At 37.2% G+C, this 11,634-nt stretch overlaps 1 pseudogene; it reads left to right on the forward strand.

The window, feature by feature from the left end:
- Positions 1 to 324: 324 nt before the first annotated feature.
- On the forward strand, positions 325 to 424 carry LOC145629720 (small nucleolar RNA R71; annotated as a pseudogene).
- Positions 425 to 11,634: the final 11,210 nt, after the last annotated feature.

Below are 11,634 nucleotides of genomic sequence, written 5' to 3' on the forward strand. Positions count from 1 at the left end.
GAGGGAAGACTTGGAGCTTGGGAAGAAGAACTCTCCAATTTTTCCTTGATTGCTATCACTTCCTTCTCCAAGTTTGTCATTTGTGAGGAGAGATTGTTGATTTCATTTAGATGATCAACCGAGTACACCGAAGAGCTACTCTTGCTAGTTGATTCTCTCTCACCATCTTGCCAATCTCTATAGTACCTCACAACATCCTCAATGATGTCTACCACTTCTTCTTCCGTCCTATTCATGATGGGACCTCCAGCTCCCCCATCAAGGCATGACTTGCCTTGGGGACTTAGGCCTCCATAGAAAATTTAAATAATTTGATAGGTTGGAATCCCTTGGTGAGGACACTCCATTTGATACTCCTGATATTTCTCCCATGCTTCATAGAGGCTCTCACTTAGCTTTTGTTTGAAACCTTGAATCAAAGCTCTTGCCTCCGCCGTTTTCTTTTGTGGATAGAAACGAGTTAGAAATTATTTTGTAACCTCGTCCCATGTCATTAGAGAATTCGGCTTAACCTCCTTATCTAGCCATTCCAAAGCACGCCCAATCAGAGAAAAGGGAAAAAGCTTGAGGTGGATGAATTCTTGGGAAACTCCGTTCACCTTCATAGTATTGCAATATTTTTCAAACTCCTTGAGATGGTTTAGTGGGCTCTCATGCTTGGCTCCACTAAATTTTCGCCTCTCTGTCAAAGTGATCATAGCCGGCCTAATTTCAAAATCATTTGCCGGTGTTGTAGGTGGAGCAATTCCACTCTCAAATCTATATGCACAGGGAATCCCCAATTCTTTCAATGCCACTCTCGGATTCTCTCCCATTGTTGCTTGTTCCTCTAGTAGCGGTTCTTCCTCAGCTCACTTGAAATGCTAGAGCTCAAAGATTTCCTAGAAACCCTTAATCTTGTAATAGTCCTCTCAATCTCCGGATCAAACGGCACTAGTGAATGACCATGTGCTCTACGCATACAACTCAAAAGAAATGATTAGTAGCACGGCTACAAGTGTAGCCAATAAGAGGAAAATCTTTTTGTTTTTTTAGAATGAAATAGACTCAATAACTATAACAAAGCACCAATGTCATTCCTCGACAACAACGCCATTTTGACAAGTGGAAAACTAGGTCGTTATCTAATTCTCCCTTGGTCAAACTAAATTTATAAACACTTAACAAACTTTATACAAGTATGCAGTAAGTCAAGGGTCTAACCCAAAGGAATGAGTAGGAACTATGCTATAGTCTATTGTCAAGCTAAAATCGAAGAATATCAATGGTTGAGGTTGGTAACTAGAATGTCAAGAAGATAGACAAATCAAAGAATTCAATTAATATGCTAAACACTAGTGTAGGTGTCGCTCGAAATGCGCCTATGTTAAGCATGTGGTGAATATGCTTGGCACTCATAGGAAGTGGGAATTGACATAATACGATTAGGGACAAGGAAAGTAAGGAGCCGCCAACAAGTTTTAATTTTAAGGAACTTGTAAACCGTTCACGGATCATAAAAGGCAACCATGATAAAGGGACAACGAAGGCAACAACGATTGACCCGTGAAGGTTACACCCCATTCATAATCCATGAGATTACTAACTCCATATGGTTCGGAACCACGAAAGGAGGATCGGGGATGATGGTACGAAGTGAGTCATGGAGTCACATTCGCCCGTATTGGCCTCTACTCGATTCTTATAGTGAAAAAGTTCCTGCGATCTCAAAGGCATACAAACAAAATATTCAATTCGCTCCAAAATATTATTAAGCTAAATTGGTTGAATAATAATGCAACACATAATTCTAAAATATTAGTGATCACTTGAATTAAACAACAAGATTAAAAAGGAACCTAAACCGGTTGTCCAAATTATCTTATTAGGCGTGATTTTCAATTACATATTCCCTTTAAACATGCAATATGGTGATCAATAAAAATAATAGAATAAACATTAATATTGGAAGCAATTCAACAATAATAGCGTTAGTCAAATTAAATATGAAATAACCTAATCATGATACTAGCAATAAGAAAATATAATAAGAGTAATTAAATTAATTAATTACTCACAATCCGCGCGTTCCTTTAAATTGCTACATCATGAATAAACTGTTAGTAACTTCAATAAAAAAATATAAAGTAAATGGAAATTAAATTAAATAAATATTAGATTTGATTTGGTCCAAACCCTCAGTTATTTGTACCTTTCACGCCTTGGTTTAAGGACGGAACCTCGGGTTAAGTATAAACTCCTTGGAGTGCGTAGGGAAATTGTTATGAAAGAATAAGGAGGCTAGAAATTAGGTTAAAGAGGGAGAAGAGAATGATTTTTGGTGTAAGGTGAGAGAGAATGATTATTGGTGCCCCGAACTGCAGAAAGTGGGGTCCTATTTATAGGGAAAATGTGCTGAGGGAGCACAAGGAACCCTAAAATGATAAAAATCCTAAAAAAGTATCCCGCGACACGGCAAAGTGTACCGTGACACGGGAAATCCCATCGTCAGACGGGAAATTTTCCCGTGACACGGTACAAATTTGCGTGACACGGGAAATATTTAGGTTACGGGAAGTGAAAACGCGTTTAGGGATTACGCGGAGAAAACACGGAGCAATCCCGTGGCACGGGAAGAAATGCCATGACACGGAATTGTCCACCGTGGCACAATGCAGTATGCCGTGTCACGGTGTAAAAAGTACGCGCAAATTACACGGAATATTCCCGTGTCACGAAATGGGCACCGTGACACGGGAAATTGCACCGTGACATGGTGCAAAATCCCGTGACACGGGGGAAAATTGTGCAGAATTACAAAGATGGGCACCGAGCCCCGTGACACGTCAGCTTTTGCCGCGTCTCGGCATTTTTGCTGCTGCGCGGTAATTTTAGTTTTTTTACCCGTTTTTAAAATTATCATAACTTGTGATCCGTAACTCGGAATAAGGCATATAATATGTCATTGGAAATCTTATCAAGTCTACTTTCCAACCCTATTAGAATCAAGTAAAAATAATATGTATATTTTAAGATAGGGCCGTTTTAGTGGAAAGGTGTCGGTTTTACGCCGAGTTTGGTGTTTTGCTCATATCTTTTTCGTTATAGCTCGGAATTGGGCTTATGATATATGGTTGGAAAGATTATTTAAAGGCCTATCCAACAAAATAATATTTGGATCAAAATTGTATAGCCATAAAATCAGTTTCTCTCAGTGGACACGAAAAGTGGAAAATAGGTTATGGTTTAGGGAAATGAGCTAGAAATTGGATTGGTTCATGAAATATATTGGATAGAACATGGATTTAAGCACTCCAAAGATTAAATACTCAACTCGACCAATAATGGCGGTGAAAGGTGTTCATCAACGGGTTTGGTTTTGGGGAGACATTTTTAGGTGTCTACAACTAGGGATATAGGTTCCACATGCAAGCTCAATGATTATGCTAATTGATAGATCACTCAATTGATTCAAACATTAAAAGGGACAAACAATAGATGCAATAAAAGGAATTCAAAGGTTATCTCCTATAAAAAACCAAGCTAAGGTTCACTATAATGGCTAATAAAGAGAATCACAATCAAATTCAATCAATTAAATCAATTCTCAAATCAAGGGTTCATGTCATTGAAATTTGCAATGCAATCTAGATTAATCTTATAGGTTGATCACTCCTAGTCTAATTAATCACATGCACAACTATGTCAACCAATTTAATTGCAACAATTCAATCAATCAATGATCATCAGATAGCAAAAATCATCAATCAAGCATGCTTCCCCTTCTCTCTAGCAACTAATCTAATCACTAATCATGATGAAATTGAAAGACAAAACAAATTCAATCACAAACATATTAAATTCATGCTAAATCAAAAGGAAAATAAATCAGTCAACAAATTCTCAAACCTAAATCAAAATCCAAACCAAAAATTCAAGCATTAAAGAAAATTGCAATAGAAGTAAATTCAAAGGAAAGAAATCTCACAAACTTTGATTGATATGAAGAAGAAATCCAAACTTGATTAAAGCAAATGTTGTAATACAAATCAAATCTAAGAATTCTAATCTCTACTTTCTGTCTAACTTCTCTCTAGTTTCTCTCTCTAAAAACTAAGCAAATGAAAGATTATTCAAAAGTTTGCCTTCAAAAAGGAATTACAAGAGTATTTATATACAAAGAAGAAAAATTGATCGGTTGCGCCCTCTCTAAAAACATCCCGCGGGCGCGGAGAAATGGGTACGGAACCCATAGCTAATTCCGCGGGCGATCTTGGCAAGACCCGCGCCCGCGGCAAAGACACCCACGCCTGCTGCTAAGGGCGCGACAGATGCCCTGTTCCAAGTGTAAACAGGGGGGCCGCTGTCTCTCCAAAGGGAGCGGTCTCTCTAAATTCTCCACGCCCGCGGCTAGACTGCGCCTAGGGCGCGGAGAGTTCATTCCAAAAATTCCCACTTTGTTGCACTTTATCCGCGCCCGCGACAATGGGCAGATGTAGAGCGCCCTCTCTGTGCCTTCTCCAAGCCCTCTCCAAGGAGCTTGATTCTTCTTTGCTTAGCCCTTTTTGCTTTTCTTGACCCCTTTGCGAAGCCAACTCCTTAAGCACCTACAAAAGTAATCAAAGAGAGAAAATAGAAGAGAAAAAGAGCAATATAAAAGGGAAACACAAAGAAAACAACATAAAGGAAAGTAAAACACAAAGAAAGAAGAAATAGAGAAAGTAAAGGAGAAAAGACCGAAATGATAAGACAAAACCATGAAAAATAGGGAGAAAACATCCTAAAAAACTACCCTATGAGTGCCATAAGCTACTTGTGTTTGCGGCCATGTCTTTTTCTTATGATGGCCCTGTGACGATCTAATTTGGAATTTGTCCTTAATGGTGAGCAGTCAAGTTTGTCTAAACAGGTTGATCAAGTGGTCGTAGCTAAAGGAGATTAAGTGTTTCGATTAGTTTGATATAACGAGTTTATAAAGTTGTATAAATAGCTCACTTAGTTTATAGAGTTGTAATTATTGAGATTTTGTAAGCCTTAACACTTGACAGATTTTCGAGTGTGGCGGTAATACCTCTGATTTAGGTGTATGCTTTCGCAAATTTTATTTGAAGGTTGTTTATTTTTCCTTCAGTTTTTGTATATTATTAATAGTAAATCGGGGGTGTTACAAAATGGTATTCAGAGCCAAACTGCTCGTGGGAATTACGTAGGGATCGTCATATCCCAGCGTGTTTTGGCTTAGGAATGAACCTATTAGTAAAGAACTAGGATTAAAATTGACATAGGCTAAGCCGTTTAAGTTGTGTTATGTTCCTCAATTTGTGTTTGCTATGTGTTTCTTTTTATGTGACTAGCTTTGAGTTCGAGGACGAACTCCTTTTTAAGGGAGATAGTATGTAATACCCCTACTATTTTATTACTAGCTCTATCTATATATTTTATACAAAAAAGTTTGGTTTAGTTTTTACTTCCTTTCAAATTTACAAGTTATTTTTTCTATAGAAAGTTTTGGGACGAAACTTATTTTAAGGATGATAGATTGTAATACCCTAAAATTTTATATTTTAAGTTTCAGGACGAAACTTGTTTTAAGAAGGGTAGATTGTAATGCCCAAATATTTTGTTACCTTTTAAAATATAAAGATTAGACTTTCGTATATTTTAAAGTGTATATTTTCTTATATGATAAAATTATAAAACTTTATTAATTTTGGAAACTTAATCTCTTTTCGTGTGAGGATATAAATACACCTTTACTAATATTTTGTTTGCGGCCATGTCTTTTTCTTATGATGGCCTTGCGATGATCTACTTTGGAATTTGTCCTTAATGGTGAGCAGTCAAGTTTGTCTAAACAGGTTGATCAAGTGGTCGTAGCTAAAGGAGCTCAAGTGTTTCGATTAGTTTGTTATAACGAGCTTATAAAGTTGTATAAATAGCTCATTTAGTTTATTGAGTTGTAATTTATTGGGATTTTGTAAGCCTTAACACTTGACAAATTGTCGAGTGTGGCGGTAATACCTCTTATTTAGGTGTATGCTTCCGCAAATTTTATTTAGTTAGGCGCCTAAGACATACTAAGGTAATTGGCTTTAGTGGTAATTACAAAACTTAAATTGTAACACCCCAATAATTCTCTCTTTAAACTTGTGAGGACCCTGAACAATATTCAAGAGAATTACTGGCGTGCTACCGCCACGTGTTCAAACGTTAAGGCTATATCAGAAAATAGCAGCGGAAAAACTAAATAAGTTATAAAACCAATAACAAAAACCAAATTAAATCTTAAGACTTGGAACCATTAAGGCCCTTATTCAAAACTCAAACCAATAGAAGTAGTATGAAAGTAAAATTGAGTTTAAATAACTTCAAAAGTAAACAACAATAAAAATAAGAAAAGCAACCAACACTCCACTCAAGATCCCACCACCTAGATACGGATGTTGCATGTGTAAGAACCTGTGGTTAATCTGCTCCTCAACATTACAAGTGTAAAAATTGGATCGTCACAAGGTCATTGAAAGGCGAAGGCCATGACCAAAGAAAGACACACAAAGCACGCAAGTAGCAAAGCTGAGTACATACAAGTGGCGAAACATAATAAGAAAACTCTATCATGCTACTAATAATCAATAATCACACATCATTAATTTGTAGACTCAACACATGACTTAACTATCATTTTACTAAGACTCCACTAGTTAAAAGTAGTTAACTCATCATTTTTATTCATTGGATTAAGCAATAGACAAGGTTGTCCAACCCATGCTCCATTTGGAACATCAATAAAAGAAAACCCTATGCCTCCTTTCGAAAACATCCAAAGACCACGGGCGCGACTCTGTGACCGTAGCTAGTATGAGATCTCATCTAACTCCTAGTTTTCAAAAGTATTTGAAATAAGAGACTCGTAGATCAGACGGGCTCGAGAAAAGTGCACGACTAATACCCCGTGTACCCCAACCCCTGATTGTCATTACTCCAGATGTGCACAAATCTAGAGTTTTATTGCTCATCCATCTTGCACTTAACGTGATTTACAAGTTTAGACTTGGTGATGACTCATATGTAAAACAATACATCCAAATCCAATATCAATTCGATCAAGCAAAGCAAGTTTCCAATTTCAATTCTTGATTTATTAGTGACAAGCAGTATTATTTATTGATTCCTTTAACTAACTCGTTGTATTAACACCTTGAGTGCATAAGGCACCTGTAGACACCCATTTGTGTTTCCCCAAAACCAAACCCAGTGATTAGTACCTTTCACGTCGAATCATAATCGAATAAAGTGAAAGTGTGGAAAGTCTAGTGTTGCGGATAGTTTTAATTTCTTTTCTCTTCTCTTTGTTTTTGAAAACCTATTTTAAGAAATCAGCCAATCTAGTTTGGTTTGTCCATGGCAAGGGTCCAATGATGGTGTAGTTGGATGAGGATTGAAAAGAGCTTTCCAACGATATATTATAAACCCAATTCCGATGAATAATGAGGAAGTTATGGCCAAATTACTAAACTGGGCCCGGTTTGAGCCTTATATGCGGCCCAATGATCTAGAGGAGGGCCTAATATGGATTTATCATTCCTAATGCAATTAGGAGTGGTTTTAGTCTTCTAGATGCTTCTAAAAGGTTCTTTTCATTCCTAATTCAATTAGCATTGATAAATTGACTTTTGTTGACTTTTGGAGTTTTAATAAGAATAAACAAGTGTTTTTAAGGAAAATTCGATTTTATCTTCCTGTACTGACAAATTTTATCCGAATTTACAAAACGCGTAAAAAAATGCTAGCGCCAGGCGCTAATGTCAACGTCTGGCGCTAACTTCGAAACTCTGATTTGTTTTTTTTTTTAAATCTTTTTGGCTGATTTTCTCTATAAATAGCCTCCTAAAAACTCCGTTTTGAATCATCTACAATCACCAATTCTCTAATTCTCTTCTCTCTCGAAGTAAAAGCTTTCTTTATCTCTCTTTTCTAAACCAACCTTCATACAAAATTCCGCATTCACAAGACCTAGAAACACCTAGTATTGTTTGAAGTTGCCTTTGCCCTAGACGTGAAAGGTTTTAATTTCTGAGGGTTTGGTCCCAAATCTCTCTTACAATTATTTAATTTAATTGTTGTTTTATTATTTTCTTTGCAGTTACTAACGTGTGTATTTTGTTATTAGAAAGAGGTACGAGGCATCTAAGTAAGTGCTTTAATGGTTTTTATTGATATTATGATGTAGAAATCATGCTTAGGTTGTGATTCCTAGCGTCAAGTTAGGGTATTTTGATCTTCCTAGTATCATGTTTAGGGTAACAACTGAAAAATGCTAATATCAAGTATGATTAAAAGTATGATGCCTTTTATATCCTTTCTAATATTTATGATTGTTAATATCATGTTAGGGCTAAATATTTGATCTTTATTGTTTAGTGACATGCTACGGTTTGTTATTAATCTTTTTAGTATCATGCCTAGGGTCTTGCTATTATTATGCTTTAGCGTTGACATGTTTATTTTAATTATGATTATTATTATAATTATGATTGTTTGATAATTATTATGTTGCTTGATTATATTTATTGTTATTGCTTGATCACGCCTTTTATGCATGTTTAAAGGGAATTGGTACTTGTAATCACGCTTAATAAGATAATTAATGATCTTGTTTAGGGTTAATATGATTATAATTCAAGTGATCGCCAATAATAGTTTTATTTGTGCATTAATATTCAACCAACATAGATAAACAGGTTTAGGGTTAATCCTATTATTTGCATGTTAGTCAGAAAGCGCACATGAATACGATCAGAATAAAGGGGAGGCCTATTATTAGGGCAGGTTCAATCTCTTTTAGGTTGGATTTGTACCTTCATCCCCGAACTACCAGTCATGGTTCCAGACCTATTGGAGTTGACGATCTCCTGGATCGTTAAGGGGTGTAACCTTCACCTTGTGAACGGTTTACAAGTTCCTAAAACTTGTTGGCGACTCTTTTGCTCTATCTTCTTTCCCTTTGGACGCCACCGTACTTTAGTGTATGATCACAGTGGGGTTCAAGCTAGGGGTAACGCTTGAAATATTCCCCACTGGGGAGGATTTCTATTTTAATTCCTGAAATTAATTTCGGCAATGATTTAGAATGAGTGGATGAGACTCGAAAAGTTCTAAGTATTTCATGTGCGTAATTTTGATTAACATTATTATCATATGAATAAAAAAGATCTCATTGGAAAGATCATCTGTAATGAGTTAAAACATAGGATTTTTACACGTATGAAATTTGAGGAATATCTTTCACAACTAGGATCGAAATAATGCTGTGCGAAACTGGAAAATTTTATCGAGCACAAAAAGCTGCTGAGGCATGTAGGAACTAGCGTCAGCGAACAAAGACTAGCGCCAACCTTTTGACGTTAGCGCCAGGCGACATCTTCTGTCGCCAGGCGCTAAAGCCAAAAAGTGGCGCTGGACTCTGTTTGCTGGCGTAGAGTTCTTCCAATACCGAGCTAGAAATATGCGTTCTAATTTTGACTAGTTTTTAGCACTGTTTGCTCGATCCTACTTCCTGATTGTGTTTTTCTCACTTTTCTGAAACACATATGTGTTCTACATATGGACATAACCCCCTGGGAATTCATGCTCCATCTACCTGATTGAACGCTTTGAGCAACAAAGGGTACATCCGAGAATGTTGAATTCACCAAACCATGGAAGCGAGTTTTTCTAAATTTGCGGTGTTTAATCCACTCGCGCTAACCCTTCACGATTAGGCTTCCGCGCGGTGCATCCGGACAATTAACCATGGACCCTCTATTGACTAACCCATATCCCGAACTTTAGAGAACTAGAGCCATGGTTAGGTTGCAAACTCATTGCATCATGTTGTGCCTACTTGACTAATTGTGCGTTGTTGGTTGTGTATACTCTATGTGTTTTTTCCTAACCGTTTGTTTGACTTGTGCTAAGATTAAATAAATTGATTTATGACTAAAAGAACTTTGCCTAATTAATTAATTAATTAATTATTTTGAGTAAACAAAGTTTAATAATTTAATCAGAGTTGACTTAGTACAACTTTAGGCATACCCTGTAGAGTAATAATACCGAAAGCTGTTTCAGATCGACGTTCCAGTAATGGCGCCAAGATTTGAACTGCAGCGCCACTCTGTGGAGTGTAGCCCCTGGCAACAGTCCTGTCGTCTGGCGCTATACTACAAAGAGAGGCGCTAGTCCTGTCGTTTTGGCGACAGTTCGGTTTGTTGCTCGAGTCATCACCTTATGTCTAATTGATCAGTTTTCTAGTCGATTCAGTTGATTTTTACTGGTAATAATATCTTGTCAAATCATTAATCGAGTCTAAACACTAAGTCCCATGGTCTTACACAAAGAGTCAAAGCATGTCACTTACACTTACCATATAAAGCACACACTAATATACACTTTGACCATGTCCAAGGGAGTCTTGTATGCGCGTATTTTCCGTCATTTTTTTTAGGGGGGTAAGTCGGATATTAATCCTCCAAATAAATCAACTTGTTTGAACCCTATACTTAATTCCCAAAAATACATACCTTATTTTTGCCAAAAATATGTACCTATTTTTGCTTTTTCTCTTTTAAACCGTAAAGTCAAGGTCAATTTGAGTCAAGTAATTAAAACAAAAATGGTTTAATTTATAGCGCGTGGTCAAGAAATGAAGGGCGTTTGATCAAAGACAACCTTTTTATCCAAGTCCAACTTTTCGACAAACCCATTGCTCGTAAGAGGAAAGCTAAGACAATAATGACAACTCAAGAGGAAGTCAATGAGCTCAGGAACCAACTAATTACTGTGACTGAGGCGTTAAAGATTATAACCCTTAAGATTGATGATCAAATGAAACAACAACAGATGGACCTCATGCAAGAGAGTCTGAGCAAACTGTCTGGTGACTACAAGTTTCAAGGGATTAGCTCACAACACTAGTAGAAAAATAGAATAAGGCACCCCCATAAAGGCACTGGTTCAGGCCAAACCGGTGCCCTAAACCGGCCCAAATTTGGGCGCACTTTTACAAAAATATAAAAGGCACCGGTTCAGACCAAACCGGTGCCAAAAATAAAAAGGGCACCGGGTTGAACCGGTGCCTTAATTAAAAAAAAAAAACCGCTTAAACTTTCTTTCTTCTTCCTTCTCTCTTTCGTGCTCATTCACTGTTTCATTCAAATTCCAGCCCTAAAGCGCAGCTCTGCATTTTCGTTCTCCATTTTCAGGCCACCACCATTCATTCGTTCTCTCTCTTCGCCCCTTCTCCTTCCTCGGTATTCCAGTCTCCAGGTGTGGCGACCGGCGACGCCGCGACGGCTAGTCAGTAGTCACCCTAACCCCTCTTCAATTCGCCTCTTTGTTGAAGCTTGAAGTTCCTCTTTTTGCTCAGTTACGGTCTCACACATCACCCATTCACGACCCAATTTCTTCTCGGCGGCAAGTCAGCCTCCAAGGCAGCAAGGCTCCAACTCCTCCAATGCTTCATAGCCTCCAACCGTAGGTCCCCTTCTTTCCTTTCTCTTTTAATTTGTTTCAAACTTTCAATAAGGTTTTGTTTTTTGTTGGTTAGAATTTGAGATTTTGAGTATGAAATTATGAATTAAATTATGAATTGAAATATTGAATAATTGAATTCAA

The sequence above is a fragment of the Chenopodium album genome, chromosome 4 (genome assembly GCF_948465745.1).
Source record: "Chenopodium album chromosome 4, dcCheAlbu1.1, whole genome shotgun sequence".
Taxonomy (NCBI): Eukaryota; Viridiplantae; Streptophyta; class Magnoliopsida; order Caryophyllales; family Amaranthaceae; genus Chenopodium; species Chenopodium album.